This window comes from Belonocnema kinseyi, chromosome 3 (assembly GCF_010883055.1).
Source record: "Belonocnema kinseyi isolate 2016_QV_RU_SX_M_011 chromosome 3, B_treatae_v1, whole genome shotgun sequence".
NCBI classification, from domain to species: Eukaryota; Metazoa; Arthropoda; class Insecta; order Hymenoptera; family Cynipidae; genus Belonocnema; species Belonocnema kinseyi.
Window position 1 is genome coordinate 143,593,043 of NC_046659.1, and position 21,332 is coordinate 143,614,374.

Genomic DNA, 21,332 nt, shown 5'->3' on the forward strand with positions numbered 1-21,332 from the left:
AATTAAAATTCGAAAATTTTTTCTAAAGCCTCCAGGGGACTTCGTTTTCGCACGAAAAAATTTTATGTGCCCTTATTGCATCCGGACCCACAATTAACCAAACTTTTCCAATTTTTTATATTTATTGTATTTATTTTTTTATATTTTTATCTCAATTATATGTACCAAGAGCTTCTATTTGAGTCATCATAAAAGAAACTTGGGCTGATATAAAAGCTTCGAGCATATGTGCCTATTCACCCATCAATTTTCCAATCCCTTCCCCTTGCCAGCCAACAGATTATTGGATAAAAATGCAGAATTCAAATCGTAAATAGAATTTTCCCAAAGTCGAAATTTGTTTTTCATTTAAAAATTTATTTTTTAACTGAAAATTTATCTGTTTTATTTCATTTAGAAATTCTACTGTTTCGTTATGAAGTTATGAATTATGCTGAAAATTCCACTTTTTAAGTAATATTTTTAGTAAAGGATTTTTTTATATGTGTAAAAGTAAATTTTGTTTATATCAAATAAACATAATTTTTGCTGTTAAGATATCAAAAATTACACTTTTTGTTTTTAAGCATTTATAATTTTAGTTAAAATTGAAATATTTTATTTAAAATTTAATCATTTTTGTTTGAAAATTCCTTTTTTATTTAAAATTTTTTAAATAGAGGAAATATCTTCGTTTTCTTTATTTTTTTGGTAAAATATCAACAACTATACTTTTATTAGAGCATTATTCTTTTTTATTGAAAATTCAAGTACTTCGTTAAAAGTTAAACTTGCTGTTGAAAATTTTAATATTTGTTTTTAACCACTCATAATTTTAGTTAAAATTAAAACGTTTTAATTCAAATTTATTCTTTTTCGCTTGAAAAGTCGACCATTTGGTAAACAAATCCTTTTTCAGGGTGAGAATTCAACTCCCAAATGACTTTACTAACAAAGTAAAATTCAAATAGGAAATAGATTTTTCATAGCTAATCTATTGAAAATTCGAGTTAAGGTACCTGTAGAACCTACCTACTTACGTGTCTGCCCTAGAGCTAAAAAATATTTCAACCCTAGGGATGTAAACACCGTGTTTCAACCCTCTCTACAGCTACCCAAACTCGAAGTTTCAATAGAGGCACTATGAAAAATAATGTGCATTATTAGGAATGTAAAATACTATTTCCGAACGTTAAAAATTTTGTATTTTGCTTTAATTCGAAAATAATTTTTTCGCCAAAAATAAAACTGTTCTATTTTATGTAAGAATTTTACTATTTATTTGAATGGTCATGAATTAAGTTTAAATTTCGTCTTTTTTTAGTAGAAAATGAATCTTCTGGATTGGAAAATCAACTAATTTTTTAAATTAAAAATTAAGTTGCTCCATTTTTTTTAAATCTGTCTTCTTTAGCAGAATTTAACAGTTTTTGACATCGAATAAACATTTATGTTTTTTTTTTACTTAAAAATTCTTTCTTGTTTTGTTTTTGTTTTTGAGTATTCATCATTTTAGTTAAAATTCAAATATTTTATTTAAAATCTCATCTTTTTTGTTAAAAAATTAGACCATTTGGTTACTGTGTCCAAATTTAAACTACCTCTTAAACACGAATTTTTTTGTTTTTCAATATTTATAAATTTAGTTAAAATTAAAATGTTTTGTTTCTAATACATATAATCTTTTTTTGTTGAGAATTTAAGCATTTGGTAAAAAATTGTTCTTCACGGTCAGAATTTAACTTGCAAAACATTATTTTCTAAAAGTGTAGAACTTAAATAGGAAATACGTTTTTTAAAACGTTGACAAATTTTACTGTATTATTTTATTGTAAAATTAATTTCTCTAAATGAAAATTTCAATGTTCCATTTTATCAAAAAATTCTACTGTTTGGTTAAGAGGTCATGAATTATATTAAAAATTTGTCTTTTTCTGTAGAAAATTAATCATTTGGATTAAAAAATCCATTATTCGGCCGAAAGTTAAACTACTTTGTTATAAAATTTATTTTATTAGTTAACTATTTATCTATTTGGTTAAAAATCCCAACTTTTGTTTAAAAATTCATTTTTTTTATATTGGAAATATATTTTTTAAACTGCAAATTGAACTACTCAATTTTTAGTTAAAAATATATTTTTTTCCTGCTGTGGAATTAAACTCTTTTTGATGGAAAATAAATGAATACATTTGCGAGAACTATTCTTTGTTTGTTAAAATTCAACTACTTTGTTGAAACTTAAATTTTCTTCGTGGAAAATTTAGTGTGGTTTCTAATTGTTAATAATTTCAGTTAAAATAAAAATATTTTGGTTAAAATTTAATCTCGTTTGTTTGAAAATTCTACCATTAAGTTAAAAATTCAATAAATCTTTTCCAATTGATAATTCAAGTACTTTGCCGGAAGTTAAATTTCCTTTTTAAAAATACAATTTTTCCTCAATTATTCATTATTTTAGTTAAAATAAAAATAAATCATTTAAAATTGAATCGTTTCTATTTAATAAATTTGACCATTTTGTAAGAAATTATTTTTTTAGGCTGAAAATTCAATTCTCGAAAGATTATATGCTGAAAATGTATAATTTAAATAGAGACTATATCCTTTCCAATGTTGTCAATTTTTCAATTTTTTTATTTGGAAATTAATTTTCATGACTGGAAATTAATCATTTGGATTAAAAAATCAACTACTTGGCCGAAAGTTGAACTGTTTTGCTATAAAATTCATTTTATTAGTTAAATATTTATATAGTTGGTTAAAAATTCACTTATTTTATTGAAAATTCTTTTTTTTGTGTTATGAATACATTTTTAAACTAAAAATTTAACTACTCTATTTTTAGTCAGAAATTGTTTTGTTGCTGCTGTTATTCTTTTAGTTTATATAAAATTTTTTTTTTATTTCAATCGCTTTTGCTTGAAAAATGTACTATTTAGTTAACAATTCGTATTTGTTAGTGGAATTCAACTATTTCGGATTAAAAAATATGTTTTTTTTTTGTTCCAATACTAAAAAATATATTTGTTTCTGAAGAATTAAACTTTTTTTCAAATTGAAAATTCAACTATTTTTTCGAAAGTTAAAGTTCCGTGCTAAAAACTCTGTTTTTGTTAATGATTATTCTTTATTTCAGCTGAAATTCAAATTAATAATTTTAAATTGAATCACTTCTATTTCAAAATTATACCACTTTGTGACAAATTCTTCTTGTAGACTGAGAATCCAATCCTCAAAAGATTATTGGCTAATAATGTATAATTTGAGTAGGAACTAGATCCTTTCCAACGTTAATAATTTTAAAAAATTTTTATTTCGAAATTAATTTTCTTAACTGTAAATTCAAGGTGTTCTTTTTAATTAAAAATTTAGCATAAAATTAATCATTTGGATTACAAAATCAACTACTTTTCTGAAACTTCGACTGCTTTGCTATAAAATTCACTATATTAGTTGAATATTTATCTATTTGGTTGGAAATTCAAATATTTTACTGAAAATTCTTTTTTTTTTATGTTGCAGATCAACTTTTAAATTACAAATGTAACTACTCCATTCTTATTTTGGAATTGTTTTATTGTTGCTGTGGAATTTAACTCTTTTTGATGTAAAAACATATCTGTTTTTTGTTTGCTTGTTAAAATATCAACAATTATACTTTTTGTTTTTGGTATTAAACTTTTTTTTTATTAAAAAATCAACTACTTTGCTGAAAGTTAAACTTTCTTGTTAAAAATTCAGTTTCTGTTCTTGATTATTCTTTTTGTTAGATTCAAATATTTTGCTCAAAATTTAAATTCTTTTTCTTGAAAAATTGACTATTTAGTTACAAATTCGTATTTTTTAGTAGAATTCAACTTTTTTCATATCAAATAAATATCTTTGTTTTTGTTTTTAAATATGCAAAATTATACTTTTTTTAAAGAATTCAATTTTTGTATAAATTGAAAATTGAACTATTTTGTCGGAAGTTAAAGCTCCTTAACGAAAATTCAGTTTCTTTCTTGATTATTCTTTATTTTAGTTAAAACTGAAGCTTTTTCATTGGAAAATTTGACCATTTTGCAAAAAATTCGTATTTTAGGCTGAGAATTCAATTCAAATAAGATTATTTGCTAAAAACGTATAATTTAAATAGGAACAAGTTCCTTTTCAAAGTTGATAACTTTATATTTTTTTATATTTGAAAATGGATTTTCTTGAACAGAAATTTAACTGTTTTATTTTATTTAAAAATTCCACTCTTTGGTTGAAAAGTCATGAATTATATTGAAAATTCGTATTTTTCAGTATAAAATTAATCACTTGGATTAAAAAATCAACTACTTGGCTGTAAGTTGAACTAATTTTAAAAATTCAGATATTCTATTGAAAAATATTTTTTTTAGTGTTGCAAACAAATTTCTTTAGCCACAAATTTAACTACTCAATTTTCAGTAAAAATGGTGTTTTCCTTGTTGTGGAATTTTAACGTTTTCGATGTAAAATAAGTATCTTTGTTTTTTCTTATATGAATAATCAAACTTTTTTGTGAGAATCATTCTTTCTGTGTTTAGAACTCAACTACTTTGTTAATATTTAAAATTTCTTGTTAAAAATACAGTTTTTTTTACGTATTCCTAATTTAAGTAAACATAAAAATATTTTGCTTAAAATGTAATCTTTTTCGTTTCAAAATTCTACAATTTGGTTATAAATTCTTTTCTTAGAGTGAAAATTCAACTATTTGGTTAAAAATTGCATTATTTTGTTGAAGTAGACAAACGCTGGTACGATAATGCAAGGGTTACCTACGAAAACCTAAAGCAGTAAACAAATTCTTAAGTAGATCTGCAGTATCAAAAAAAATTCATCGGATCAATTTATGATCCCCTAACACGATCAATCTTTAAAAAATAGAAAGGTTACATTTTCAGTGGAAAAAGTCAATTTTAAACAAAAAAAATTTATTCCACTTAAGATTTAAATTTGCAACCGAAGACATAAGCCTTCAATAAAACAAACTTTTAACAATGTAGTTTAACTTTTACCGAAGTGGTTGCATTTATAATTTGAAAGGATGACTTTTTAACAAAATAGTAAAAACTTACAACCAAACAAATAAATTTTCTCCGAAAAATAGAAATATTAACAAAAAATTGTTTTGAAACAAGAAGTGGCATTTAAAAAAAATATATTTGAATTTTCTGATAAAAAAGATTTAAGTTGATTTTTCATAATGAAAATAAGAATTAAAATAAAAAAGTTTATACGATAAAAATTGAATTTTCAATAAATAAGAAAAATAATTTTTAACAGAAAAGCATGACTTCTTAACCAAGTTCTTAACAAAAAGTATAATTCTTTCTATTTCAACCAAAAACAAAGATTTTTTTATATAATATCAATACTATATGCATTTTCAGTTGACAAAATTAATTATCAAATAAATAAATATTCGACTTCAGGAAAAATATATCTCCTACTGAAATTCTACTTTTTACTCCTATTCTCTCTCTCTCTCTCTCTTTCTCTCTCCTACCCCCCTCTCTTTCCATCCACTGTAGAAAGGTTTACCAACATTCCAACTTAAAAAAAAACTGATTTAGTGACATTTTGTTGACACGATTAGCGAATGAAAGACAGTGAGCTTTTTGGTCGGAGCTTTCCGACGCACCCGGTACGACTCGACGCTTTTGGCGCTGACAATACCGCAATGCACAGGTTGGCCTAATAAAACTATGATCGTCGGATAAAACAGTGCAGTGCATGCTGGTAATTAGCGGTATACATAAATCATCGGCAACGTTGCACGTAAATGCATACACACACGCCAACATGAGTTCAACTCCCGCCCATTACCCCTACCCCAACCCTCATCCGTTACCCCCTAAAACCACCCCTAGTCAGGCAAACGAGCAGCTTTAATGCGCAACGCAAATGTTTCCAACTTGCCAAGTTGTCCATTTACAGGCCCCAATCTTCCACTTTCTGATTTCTAAATATTGCAGCGAATAGAGATTGAATAAAAAAAATTAAAACCTCCCTTTACAATTATTACGAGAGTACTCAGAATTTTTGGGAATGAAGAAAAGATCTGTGCTGAAAAGTACTGTGGGTGTATTTACTATGGATGGATTTATTTGTATTCACTTTATAAGCACTCTGCTTTTACAGATGGAGGTTTATTATTATTTTTTTAATGGCGCTTATTTAATCAATTTGATGTTTATAGTTAACGGGATGTTTAAAGACTTTTTCTCGATGCACAATGGGGCAAAAAAAAAAAACGTTTTTAGATGAATGGAATTTAGAAGATAATTATTATCCGATTTTAACTTTTTTTAAAAAATTAAAGCTAACAAAATTTCGCATCAAACTGTCAGGGCCGCTCTAAAATCTTAATTTGTATTTTTTTGTTTACTAAATAACCAAAACTTTTTATGTATACCGGTTCTTGAAAAAATGCTTTCATTCAATCAAAAGTACCTAGAAAACTAAAAGCAAATATCCAAAGAATACTTCTAATAGCAATGCAAAGGTTGAAAAATATATTGAATTTATTGTAAACAAATTTGTAAATAAAAATGGTTTCCTGAGGATTGACGGCGATCCGTAACTTGATTTACACTACATTTGAACAATTTATAAACGAAAAGATTTTTTCAGTTGAATTAATAAATGTTAACAAATAATTTGTTATTTTTAAAGCAATTCTTATAAACAAATATCCATATCAGCTATTTTAGATGGAATAAATAGAAAATTTTCTATGGAATCGATCACATATTATTTGGAAATAAAGCCTTGGAATTTCATTTGACCACCAAATAAAAATTAATGATTGCTTAAACTACCTTAATTAACAAATGCACTATCTGGCTATTACTGGGTATACACACTTGATTTTTTCGATACAATTAACTGTAAATAAATAACTTTTAATTTTTAAAAGAAGATTTCGATGACAGTAAAGAATATACTCTTGTAAACAACAATTGTTTAAACAAATTTGTAAAGTTTTTTATATTTTTAATTAAAATGCCGCGTTTTCACGCAATTAACAGCCAGTTATTTAGGAATAATTTTTCCTATGAATTGATGACATTTGATTATTGTTAAACCAAACTTAATTAACAAATGCATTATTTGGCTCTTTTTCAGCATTTAAACTTGATTTTTTTATGTAATCAACTGGCAATGACACATATTGTAACTTATTTCAATAGTTGAATAACGATCCACTATTTTGATTTTTATTAACAATATTGTAAACCAATTTTCCTGGGCTAATGCATTTGTAAACTAAATTTTTCCTTTAGTTTGATTTCATAATAATATCTTCACTTGTTAAATACTTATCGATTTATAGAAAAAAATCATTGCTAAATAACTGGCTTTTCATTTCGTGATAAAAGCGTTATTTTGTTTAAAAAATACATAAAATGATAAAAATTTGTTTAAACAATTGTTGTTCGCGAAACTGAATTGTTTATTTGTATCAAAATGTTCTTTAAAAATTAGGTTTTAGTTATCTAGAGTTCATTGCATCGAAAAAATCAAGTTTGTAAATCCAGAAATAGCCAAATAGAGCATTTGTTAATTAACGTAATTCAAGCAATTATTTATTTTTATTCGGTGTCCACATACGATACTTAGGTTTCACGTAAAAGTTATATATGAACGGGTCCATAGAAAAAACTTTATTTATTCGATAAAAAATACCTGATATGGATATTTTTTAATAAAAATTGCTTTTAAAATAACAATTTATTTATTAACTTTCCTAAAAAATGTTTTAAGAACAGTAAAAAAAGTATTGCATATCATATTAAATTAAATAGGAAACGCTAGGGATTTTTCGAACTCTTTAAAAGAGATTTTTTATTTCAACCAAGAAAGAATCATTTTCATCAAAGCATGATTATTCTTTTTAAGATGACTTCAGAGAAAAATTCTATTTTTAACAAAATATTTTTATTTTAACAACATAATAAAACGAAAAACAATATTATTGAAACTTCAAAAACAAAAAATAATAAAGGATGACTTTTCAGTTAAATAGTTTTAATTAGATCCAAACAGTTGAATTTTCAGCCTACAATCAGAAAATTAATTATTAACCAAGTCGTTGAATTTTCTATCACAATAATAGAACTATCATCCAAAAAATATGAATTATCAACAATTCAGTTCAGTTCTTAATCCAAAAAGACTAGATAAAAAACCAGATCCACAATAGTCAAAATTTTAATTTGAAAATTATGTTTTAAACAAGTAAGTTAATATTTAGTAAAAAAGTTGAATTTTAAATTAAAAACGACCTATTTGAAACAAAAAATGGAATAGTTACTTTTGCAGTTCAAAAATTGACTTAGAAAAACGAATTTACAACAAAAAAGTAGGATTGCTAACTATTAACCCAAACCTTTAACAAACTATTTTAACAAAGTAGTTGAATTTTTAATTAAAAACGATCAAAATTTATCAAAAAATAGAAAAGTTAAATTTTCAGCTACGATAATTAATATGCAAAGAAAATAAAACAAGTTTATAACAAAATAGTTAAATGTGTAACCAATTAAATAAATGTTAACCAAGTTGGTTGAACTTTTAACCGATGATTTAAATTTTTTAATACACTACTTACCAGTTGAATTTTTAACAAAAAACGATCAATTTTCTGCAAAAGATGATATTATTAAAAGTTCTATTAAGAAAAATAAATTTCCGAATTCAGTTTTAAAAAATTATTTTTGAACCAAGAGAAAAGAAACTTTTCTAAATTCGTAAAATTTTAAGCCAGTGAATTGATTTTTCAACAAAAGCGTTATATTCTTAACACAATATGTGCATTTAAAGAAAAAAATGGATCTTCAATGAAAAATTGAATGATGGCATATTCACCTGGAAACCAGTGCTTATAAACCAAAAATAAAAGAGTTAAATTGAAATGAAAATAAAGTAAATTGTACTCTAAATAAAAATCTTCTTAAATCCTAGAAATCGTTTAGAGCATTTCGAATTCTTGAAAATATTTTTTTATACAGTATTTGAAAAAAATTGGAAATATTACGAGATCCTACGAAATCTCTTCAAAATTGATTCAAATCTCTAAAATATTTGACAATCCTTTCAAAACTCTCAAGATTTCTTGATCTTTTAAAAGAAATTAAAATTTTTTTAATCCTGTATAATATTAGAAAATCATTTGAAATCACCTCAATTCATTCAAATTTTACAAAATCTTCTAAAGTCGATAGGTATACTTTTGAGACTTTTAAAATTTCCTAAAATCCTTTAGAATCCTGTAAAACCATTAAAAGGCTGTTAAATATTTTCAAAAGCTTTAAAATAAACTTCTTGTGGCTTGCGGATTATCGAAATATAATATGAGTGCACTTATTTAATTAAGGAGTAGAACAAATTTCGGGATGATACAAACCGAAATTCAAATAAAAATAATTTTGCACCGCTCTTGTGTCCTATTTTTATTCTTATCACATTATCGTATAATTACAGAAAGAAAATTTTATTCCAAGGATTTAGAAAAAAATATTCTTTTCTTGTCTTGATTTTTACCATATTTGTGATCTGAGCTGAAGGACATTATATCGGCTTGGAAAGAGAATTTTTTCCAGCAAATTTTCCTGTTATTTTATTTTTTAATGAATTGATGAAGGCTGCTAAGCACACTTCAGAAAAAAATAATTCAGGTTAAAATTGTTTGTTAACCAGTAGTTATTCAAATGTTTAGTTTTGTCTTTCTCTTTAAAAAAAAGTTACAATTTTTATTTAATCCTAATGATCAAGGCCTCATTTTTTTCTTTGAAGGATTCTCAACAATTCTATTCGGGTGGTGATAATTAAAATTTAAACTAAGATTGTTTATAACAATAATAAATGTATGATTTCTCAATTAATTTTTTAAAAATGAAATCAACATTAATGGAAATTGACAAGCATTCATCAAGATTTACAGAAATTAATAATTGATCCGTTTTCGTTGATTTTATAAACAATTTTAAAAATAGGTAACCTTTGAGATTGATTGTACGTAGCTTAGTGTATGAACTACTTAAATTACGCAACGGATTATAGGCCCATTCTAAGACCCCTCCTTCCTTCTGTAATAAGCCGTGACAAAATATTTACCCCCACCCCCATTTTTTGTACGTAATTTTTAGTTTCCAGAAATGTTTTTGCTATTTATTATTAGTAGAATTAGGTTATTCGAGAACTTCATTTTTTAAATTCCCTGATTTTTCCTTGACTAATTTTTCATTTAAATTTTCATTTCTATTAATTTATTTTAAACAAAAAATGTATTTCTACTATAAAATATGACTTCTTCAGAAAATACTTGCATTTTTAACAGAATAATTAAAGTTTTGACATAATACTTGAATTTTTAACCTAAAAAAGATAATTTCCCAAAGAAAAAAGTGTAACTGTTTATATTTCCATTAAAAAGCTTAAATAATTTTAAAACCAAGAAGGCGAAGTATCCACAAATAAAGATTTTTCACTCAACAAAGAAAGCAAATTATATCTGAATCGTTGAATCTTCAAGCCAAAAGACAAATTTTCTCTACAAAAATTGAATTTTTGTGCAAAAAATATGACTTCAGCTTACATTTTTAATTTAAAAAGACTAATTTTTTTCCAAGTAGTAAATACTTCCAACCCAAGACATGAATTTTCACGATAATAACGTGAATTTAAAAAAAAATAAGTTAATACGATAAAAATTTAATTTTTAATCCAAAAAGACGAGTTATCAACTGAAAACGACTTTTAAACCAAATTTATCAAAAAAAGTATAATTTTTCTATTTTTACAAAAAAAAAAAATATTTATGTTATATAAAGATCAGACCAATTTTCAGTTGATAAAATTAATTTTAAAAAATTGAATAAAAAAATAAAAAATGTTCTACTTATAGAAAAATATATTTTCTATTTAAATTCTAGTTATTTAGCAAATAATCTTCTGGGAGTTGAATTCTCACCCTAAAAAAAGAATTTTTCACGTACTGGTCGACTTTTCAAGCAAAAAATAATTAATTATGATCAAAATATTTTTAAAAATTCCTTACAAAAAGTATACGTGTTAATATTGTATTAAAAAATCTAAGTTATTTCCTCTATATAAAAAATTAAATTCCACTTAAAAAATTGAATTTTCAATCAAATGGTCGAATTTGCAAACGAAAAAGATTACATTTCATACAAAATATTTAAATTTTAAGTAAAATTTTGAATAATTAAAAACAAAAAGTATAATTGTTGATATTTTCACAAAAAAGATGTTTCTTTTACATAAAAAAGAATTTAATTCCACAAAAAAATTCTTAACTAAGAATGGAGAATTTAAATTTTTAGTTTAAAAAATATATTTTTATCACACAAAAAGGAAGACTTTTTACAAAAATAGTTGAATTTAAACTTAAAAAAGATTCTAGTTAACTTCACAGAATAATGATATGAATCTTAATAAAATAGTTAAATTCTCTACGAAATAGTTGAATCTTTATTTAAGAAAGATGAAATTTGTACTAAAACAGAGGAATTTTCGATATAAAACAGAATTTTTTGACACTTGAACTTTTATTCAGGAAAGATTTTAGTTAATTTTTCAACACCAAAATATAAGATTTTAACAAAAATAAATTTTTTATGAAATATTTAAATTTTTAAATAAACAGTAGAATTTTCAAACAAAAAGGATCACTTTTAAACAAAATAGTTTTATTTTTAACCAAAGAGTTGCATTTTTATCTGAGTAAGATGTAATATCTGCTTAAGCAGGTGAATTTTTAATTAGTTTTTTTTCAAATAGTGAAATTTTCATCCAGAAAGGATTTTAGGTCACATTTCAACAACACGATATTACGTTCGAACAAAAAGTAAATGTTCTAAGTAACAGTTAAATTGTCTACAAAAAAGCAGCATTTTACACGAAACAGTATGATTTTTAAAAAAGGTTGTTCAATGAGAATCATGAATTTCTTATATAAAAAATACTGTAACCAAATGTTTAAATTTTCAACAAAAAAAATCTTTTTCGAACCAAAAAGACACATTTTCAATGAAAATTATAAATATTTGCGCCAAAAACTGAATTTTTAAACAAATAGTTCCACTTCCAACGAAACAGGTGAAATTACAATGAAAGGGATTTATTTTCTAAAAAAGTCGAATCTTTAACAAAATTAATAAATTTTCAACCAAAAAGATTAATTGTTAGTGAAAATTATGATTCTTAAGAAAAAAAAAATTTTTTTTAATCAAATACTTGAAATTTTAACGATAAAAATAAATTTTCAGCCAAGAAGATTAATTTTATACCGAGAAGAGACGATTTGTTGACCAAAAGAATCAATTTTCAACCACGAAGATTAATTTTCCACAAGAAAGTTAGCTTTTGACAAAATGCATTAATTTTCAATCAAATACTTAGATTTTCAACTCAAGAATAGATTTTCAAACCAAACATGGAATAGACTAAGAATATTAATTTTCTACCAAAAAAGACGTGCTTTTAACCAAAAATATGAGTTCTTGAACAAAAATATAATTTTTTTCTAAAATTACATGAATTTTTAACCAAGTGTTTAAATTTTCAAATAAAAAAGGTTAATTTCAAATCAAAAATTGAATATGTTAATTTTTAGTTTTCAACATTATTTTTAACCAACAAACGAAGAATACTCAAAAAAATAGTGCTGTTTTTAACAACAACAAAACATTTTTATCAAAAGAGTGATTTTTCCACGAAGCAGTTGAATTTTCAACCAAATAAATACATTTTAAATCAAGGAGAAATATGTTTCACTAAGAAACAAGCATTTTCAACTAAATATGTATAGGAAAAATGTTTTCAAAAAAACAGAGAAATTATCAAAAAAATTAATCATTTTTCAACCAAGGAAATACAGTTCTAATAAATATTATTATTCTTATAAATTTTTGATCAAAAAGTTCAATTTTCAATTGTAAAAGATCACTTCCCAACAAAATATCAAATAATTAAATTTACAGTTAGAAAAAAAAATTTCAAGCAAGCAATGAACAAGTTTGAAACAAAAAATATTAACTAAGAAGATTATATTTCTACAAATAAACACTAATGTCAACAAAATACATGCATGTACAGCTGAGAAAGATAAATTTTGAACTAAAAATGGAACAGTTCAATTTTAATTTTTAAAAATTAATTTTTTAACCCGAAAATGAATTTCTCTCAAAATAGTTAAATTTTCAAAGAACAAGATTAATTTTCTCCTAAACAAGACGAATTTTCATCAAAAAACCTGAATTTTCAACTAAAAGAAGTAACTTTTGAAAACAGAATGGAATAGTTTTTGTTAATAATTGTTTACATTTTCATATATTTCATACGGTTTTGATATTCGTATATTTCATGTTATTGCCTTCTTATTTCATTCTTCAAAATTGTAAATTTATTTTAAAATTTTGTTTGAAAATCGCGCGCTTTCCATCATTTCCGGTTCCCGTTTCGTCGTAGCCAATCAAAACAGTGGAAAGTTGTGTCACAACTCTACATAGAGGATCTCTACGGAATTTAATTACGGTCTCTTATGAATACATTGTTTTCAATACAATTTCTTCTAAACTTAAAATTTTTAGAGTTTCGCGAAAAGGTATTATTAAAAACTTTGAGCATCGTACTTTGCAGTATGATTAAGTGACTTTTAGGATTGTAGAGCCGCGATTATCTCCAGTCGACAGATTCAGTGGTTCGAGGTGGTTCGAGGTATTTCGAGTAAAGTCTTGGTTCGAACGAGTTTCAGCTTAACTCGGTTGTTGTGAATAAGTAAGCGAAGTGTTGCAAAGTTAGACGTGCTGGGGTTGGGGCTTGAATTAAATTGTTATACGGATGAGCTGCTACGAGGAATACTGGAATAGGCAACTCTGCCGACGGGTGTGAATGTTTAATTACGGACTCGACTTAATACTAATAATAAGATTATTAGACGAGAAGTTTCATATTTAAGGATTTACTCTCGTATAATTTCGAACAGACTTTTCCACTTTCATTCAATTAATTAACTTAGGTGACCGTTAAAAAATACGGCATACTCTCAGCGAAGAGTAAGGGGGGTAGTAGAATTTAGGATATCTTACATGGAAGAAAAAAAAGTTTGAAGGAAAAAAGTTTCTAGGAGAGCAAAAAAAAATGTTATTTTCATTATTTTTTAAACAGAAAAAAGTACATTCGAGAATTGAGAGAGCATTATAGATCTGTGAAAAATAGAAAAAAATAATAAATTTCGAGAAAAATATAGTCGAAAATTGTCCAATCTCATAACTAATAATCATGAATGTCCTGTAAAAATTTTACATTTTTGTATTGTTTTTGTAATCTTCAATTTACATATAATGCGTCAGTGAGACACTAAAAACATGTTGCAAGATAAATCTAGAGGAAAAATGACAACGTTTTAAATCTTAAAAAAAATTATTTCTAATGATACGTGCATGATTTTAGCCCTTTTCGATGCGTATGAAGCAGGGATGAAGTTGTTTTTTTTACTTCCTAGGAATTGAAAAATCCGTTTTACTCCCTAGGGTGTAAAAATACGTTTTACTCCCTAGGTAGTGAAAAGTGCCTTCAGTTTAAAAAAATGAAAATAATGAGTCTTTGAGCTCGCATTCTACGATGATCAGCTAACTCACCATAAAAACTGTAAGGAAATTTTGGTTGCAGCTAAAACAATTTTCTGTAATTTATGAGAAGTTTCCATGTGTAATTGATCAAATAATTGTAAATTACAAAAAATATCCGGAAATTTTTTAAAATAGCCAGAAGTTTATAGAAATTTTTAAAGTTGAATTTAGAGTGCTTTATGGTAATTTACGATATTGACCTGTGAAATTAACCTTAATAACCGAAAATTTCCATAAATATCCGGAAATTTATTAATATGTTGATCATTCAATTTTGGGTAATTTATGATAAGTTTCTATATTTACCTGTAAAATAACCAAAAATGACCGAGAATTTTCATAGATTTCCGGAAGTTTATAGACATTTTTTAATTTAATTTCAGGTAATATATGGTAACTTACCATAATATTACCATAAATATAATAATATTATAATAATATTACAATAAATTACTAAAATTTCATAAGTTTCGGGAGATTTATTAAAAAGTTTTAAGTAGAATTTTGGGTAGTTTATGGCTATTTAGCATATTTACCCGTAAAATTACCATAATTAACCGTAAATGTCCATAAATTTCCGGAAATTTAGAAAATTACTTAAAATTCAATTTCGGTCAATTTTAAAGAAGAATACATATTCACCTGAGAAATTAACATAAATGACCGAAAATGTTTATACATTTTTGGAAATTTATAGTCATTTATAACTTTAACTCTCGTCAATTTATGGTAAGTTACACTGGTTTCAATAACTAGAAATTGAACTATTTTATTTATATTGAAAAGATGATCGTTTTTGGTTAAAAATTTAAAAAATTGTTTTGCTAAATCTCCTTTTCTGATAGAAAGTGTAACTAATGTGTTAAAAATTTTATTTTTTTTTTAAATCAGTTTCTTAAACATCAAATTTGAAAATTTATTTTTTGCTAAAAATTCACGTTTTTGCCCAGAAAATTCAACTGTTTGGTACAGGATTTGCCTTTTCTTGGCTTGAAAAGTCAATAATTTAGTCGATATTTTTTCCATACAAAATGAATCTTCTTGGTCGAAAATTCATGTTCTTTAAAATATCCACTATTAAATGTTTGGTTAATAATTAATTTTATTTCCTTATATTTAAAAGTTGAACTATTCTACTAAATAATTTTGTTAAAAGTTCATTTTATTAGTTAAAAATATATCTTTTTATTTAAATTCTAAACATTTTGTTAAAAAATTGTTTTTTGTATGATAAAAATCAATTTTTTTTAACTGCAAATTTACCTATTTCATTTTTAGTTAAAACATTATTTTTTTAGTATAAAATTCCAATCTCAGATTCAAAATTAACTTATTTGCTTCGAATCATATTTTCTAGATAAAAATATAACTGTTTTTTCAAAAGCTCGGCTTTATGGTTCAAATATTTATCTGATATGTTAAAAATCCATCTTTTTGGGCTAAAAATTCTATTCTTTGTGTAGAAAAGGTATTTTTATGGTGTAAGGTGCAACTTAAGGGTAGAAAAATTAATCTGTTTCGTTGTGGATTACAATTTTTTTAAACATTTTTCTCTTTGGTTGAAAATTGTTTTTCTTCACCTAAAAATTTGACGTATCTTCTTGGTATGATTATTTTAAACTATCTGCTACTTGGTAGCATTATTTAAAGAATTTTTATAAACACATACACAGTTTTCGAATGTCACAATCAATAGGCTTCATTTTTTTGCAAAATCAAAAAAAAAATGTCTTGCTAATGACCTCTTGCTGTCATTTTTTTCAAATTAACAACAACTGATAAGTGCTTAAACAATATTTATGTAGTAATGCACAGTTTGACTATTTATTCACGAAAAGTTTTATTCTTATTTACAGAATAAACAATAAATCTCTCGTTAATTCTTACTTCTTGTCAGATTTTTCTAATTAGGAAAAAGTTCTGATTTTTTAAACAATATGTATAAAAAAATTCTGTGATTTTGTTAATAAATATTGTTTAAATAATTACCAGTTATTATTATTATTTTCAGTTCTACTAAATATTTCTTAAATTTATCCGATTTTTTTTTTGTTTTTATTTTGTAATCTTACCGAATTGAAACATTTTGCTTCAAAATCTTCTAAACTATTTATAGAAATTTTCGAAAATCGTTCGTTATGTTTAAAAACCTTTTTCAATTTTCTCTTATACTTCATTATTCAAAATAAAAAATTATTTAAAACTTCCACACGATTATAAGTAATATTCTTATTGTTTTTAATTTTGTCAAACCTCTTAAGCCTTCTAATTTCTTTAAATTATTTACATTTTTCTTCATTTTTCATTTATTCTGCAAGATTTTAAAAATTATCTTAAAATCTGTCAGCTTCTTCTTTGACCACTTTTGAAATTTTCTAAAATATTTTTAAATAATTTTTGAATCGTTTCAAAACTTTTGAAAATCTCTCAAACTTACTCTTATTTTTTCCAAAATTATTTTATATGACAAAATTCCAAATTTTGCTTAAAAATCCTTCAAACCCTTCTTAAAAGTTTAAAAATCTCCCATGAATTTCAAGGACTTTTTACACATCCTGACAAAATTCAGTTTACCTAAAAAATTGGTAAAATTTAAAAAATGGTCTCAACGTCTTCTATTATACTTTCACACATTCTATCATCTTTAAAACTTAAAATTATTTTTTTTTAAATAAAACCGAAACTATTTCTCCTCAGATCTTTTATAATTATTAAAAAGCTTCTAACTCTTTTATTCGGGGTCTTCGGGTATTTTCATTCCGGGGCGATAATAAATGGAAATGATTCGATAAAAAAAAAGAAAAACACTGTAAGAAAAATTCACTGTGTAATTTTCACAATAATTATATAAATAAACTGTTTTCTTGATACATTTTAAAGATTTTTTTAAAGTCTCTATATGACAAAAGAGACATAACAGTCAAAACGACTAGAACAAAGTTACTACTAGTTGTTATGATAGTCTTATATAGGGTATTCAAAATTAACATTTTTCTTCGTTTGGATTTTTTCATATTGTACGTTATTTGTCTTAATATGTTCATTTTCGAGAATTTTGGAATTTTGTAAATTTTATAACTCTGGTAATTTTTGGTTTTGTAAAAAAAAGTCGTTAGGATAAATTGTGCGTCTTCTTAAATACTTTGAATATCCGTACTGAGAATTTTAGAGATAAAAAAAGTGGTCTCAAAAATATTCAAAACTTGCTCACTTTTTGAATTTTTATCCAAAATGTCTAGCTAACGAATTTGATTTCAGACAGACTCAGGGACAAATTCGTAGAAACCTGTTTTTCGGATTCAAGGGGTCTCAAAACCTGGATATTTGACAAACGATGGAGGGGGCAAATCTTATACATCTAATACCTTCCCCGGTGAAAATGTAAAAAAGTGTTTCTAAACAAATATTTAGATATATTTGAAGCAAACAATTTTGTTAAATAAAATGTTATTGTGGCTTGTGTCGTTTTCTCAAAAAATTAGTTTATTATTTTAAATGTTATTTTTCACGATTAAAAAGGAAAATACCTATCATATTGAAAAATGAGTAGTAAAAAATTGTTTTCTCTACTTTTAGTGAAACATTTTTTGACAATTTTTTTTCTTAACTTAAGTCGTGTGCAGAAAATTTTAATTATTTTATTTTTTATTTTTTTTTTTAAATAAAACAAAAAATACGTGTCCTATAAAAAAGTGATTGAAAAGAAATTTGTAGATATTTTTTGGGTGCACAATTTTGTCTGCTAATCTTTTTCCGTATCTTGCAGAGTGTGACCACAAAATGTAATTTTTGATACTCCATTTTTTTTGCTGTCAAAATTTGAATTTTCGAATTTTCAAAAAATTTAAAAATATCTTTTGATAATGTTGTAGGAAATTCAAAAAGCAACATTTTTTTCTCACACTTTTCTCATATCGTTTGTTGTTTTGCTTAAAATTTTCATTTTCGTTTGTTTTTTGGAATTTTGTAAATGCTATAAATCTGGTTATTTCTGGTTTTATAAAAAAAGTCATTAGGATGAATTGTTCGCCTTTTTAAATAATATAAATATAAGTACAAAGAACTTTTGAATTTTGAAAAAAGTGTATTTAAAAATATTGAAAATCCGCTCATTTTTTCTGAATTTTAATCCAAAATGGATGGCTAACGAGCTTGAACTTTAGTTTACTGGGTGAAGTATCAAATTTTAAACAAATCTAATACGTTCTCTGATGAGAATGTAACACAAGTGAATAAATTTGTCATGAATCATTTTCTGATAGTTCTGGTTTTTGTTTTAATCGTAAAAAATAGCATTTAAAACTTAAAGAAATTAAATTTTTGAAACACCACATAAGAGACGAAAAAGAAATTAAAAGATAAAAGTTGTGATGAGAATGTGCCTACGCAGCAGGTGTTCTTTTTTACTGTAAATTATTTTTTTACGCATATAACGAAAATTGCGCAACCTATCAAAAAGTAATTCTTAACAAATTTGTAGGTCTTCTTCAAATGCACGTTTTGTGTTTTCTTATATTTTAATGTATTTTGCGTAGTTTCATCGAAAAATTTAATTTTTGATTTGTTTCAAATGTTCATTTTCGTGTTTTTTGGAATTTTGTAAATGCTATAACTCTAGTAAATTTTGCTTTTATCAGAAAAAGTCGTGAGAATAAATTGTTGGCCTTTTTAAATACTATAAACGTCCGTACTGACAATTTTTGAATTTTGAAAAAAAGTGCTCTCAAAATTTTTTAAAATACGCTTACTTTTTGAATCTTTATCCAAAATGTGAAGCTACCGAACTTGACCTTCAATTTAGAACACTAAAAGAGTGTACCAAAGTACCGATGTACCGTCACACCGCAGTCTGCCTAGTCCCTCCACGAATTGCCTGAGTCGTGTCAGGCAAAGTTCGAAGTACCACTTACACTTCGGACTCTGCCTAGTCAAATCGCGAAGTGCTCGACAAGTTCAGGCAAATTCCGGAGTAAAAAGAAAACCTACGGGGTTTACTTTTGCCGCTGCACAGTAGGCTGGTTCGAGAATTTACAATTCAAAATAGTCTTCAGATCGCAATTGTGAATAGATTTGAAAGTTATTTTTTAGAAATGATCAGCATTACATTTTTAAGATAACTTATTAAGCAATTTGTTATTACTTTTCAAACTATTAATTTCTTAGAATCAAAAATCACTGTTTAAACAATCCTACTAAGATTTAGTATGGCAAATAAGAAATCTGTGTTTGATTAAAATAGGTAAATTGAAGATCTGGTTTGAAAATGGTTTAGCAATAACACTTCAAACAAAACTTCCTTCTAATTTCGTATTAGTTTCGTAATTAATGGAAAAAATTTTGTCTCCCTACTCTCTCCGTCACTCCGCCCTTTTATCTAGAGACTGATGCACCTACTTATTTATACTCAAAATGGCAATAGTTCAATCTAATTCTTGACGTGGTCATAGTAGTTTGGAAGATTTTTAAATAAAAGTGATTGATATAATATTGGAAGTATTTTAAAAGTAAATTTTTTATCTTATGGTTTGAGTTTCAGTGTACATTTCCGAATAAGTTGTTTTTATTGCTTCGGAATAATATTTATAAATCGACCGTGTTTTTTAAAATTCTTAACGATGGCTGACGTAGCGATAAATCAAGCGATGAAAATCAAATTCGAAGAAAAATTTAGTGCCCTCAAAATTGCAGAAAACTTGTCCCGTATTTCGAAATTAGAAAGATACTACTTTAAGTATGATAAATATCGATTATTTTTTTTATTTTTTTTTTTTTAGAAAAAGAAACTTGCGTTGAATAAATAATTATACTGAAACAAAAATTGATAAAAATACTGAATAAGTTATCTTAAAAATTTAATGCTGACCATTTCCAAAAAGAAAAAATTTAAAGTCCGTTCACAATTGCGACCTTTAGACCATTTTGAATTGTAATTTACCGAGCCAGCCTACTGTGCACCGGGAAAAGTATGTACCAAAGGTTTTCTTTTTACTCCGAACTTTGCCTGAGCTTATCGGGCACTTCACGATTTGACTAGGCAGAGTTCGACGTAAAAGTGCTACTTCGGACTTTGCCTGACACCGCTCAGTCAGTTCGTGGAGAGACTAGGCAGACTGCGGTGTGACGGCACATTGGACTTTGCCTGTAACATATACATGTATACGGATATTTCACAAAAACTTCGGAGGGGGGGGGGGGTAAAATTTTACACCAATCTAATAGCTTACCTGATGTGAACGTAAAAAATGTCAAAATCCATTGGAAATTGGGCTGTAGACAGACTTTTGTCCAAAAAAAATTTTTGTTACACCTATGGCCGTTTTCAACTCTCATAACACATTTTTTGCATCATTTCATGTTTTCACTAGCTATCAAATATATTCAGAAGCTACCTTGGTTAAGTTTTTCGATTCGACAAAAATTCAAAAGGTTAGAGCTTTTTCAAACTTAAAAACAAATTTTTATGAGTTTTATACATTTGTCTCCAATTTTCCGATACATGGCAAAAAGATTTGCAAATTCTTTCAGACATTTTTAAATTCGAAAAAAATCAAAAAACTTAGTTTCTTTTCATCATTTCGTAAACTTAAAAAAAAACGAAAAAAAAAAATTTCATATGTTAAGAAATATCAATCAAAATTTTTACTTGATATAAAATATATACGGATTTCGAAAATATTC

General features: G+C 25.4%; 1 protein-coding gene across 1 annotated transcript in view; it reads right to left on the reverse strand.

Annotated features, from left to right (window-relative positions):
* Nucleotides 1–21,332, reverse strand: part of LOC117170049 (LIM domain only protein 3-like) — a 529,686-nt gene that overhangs the window by 150,632 nt on the left and 357,722 nt on the right. The gene's annotated exons all lie outside the window — the stretch shown is intronic.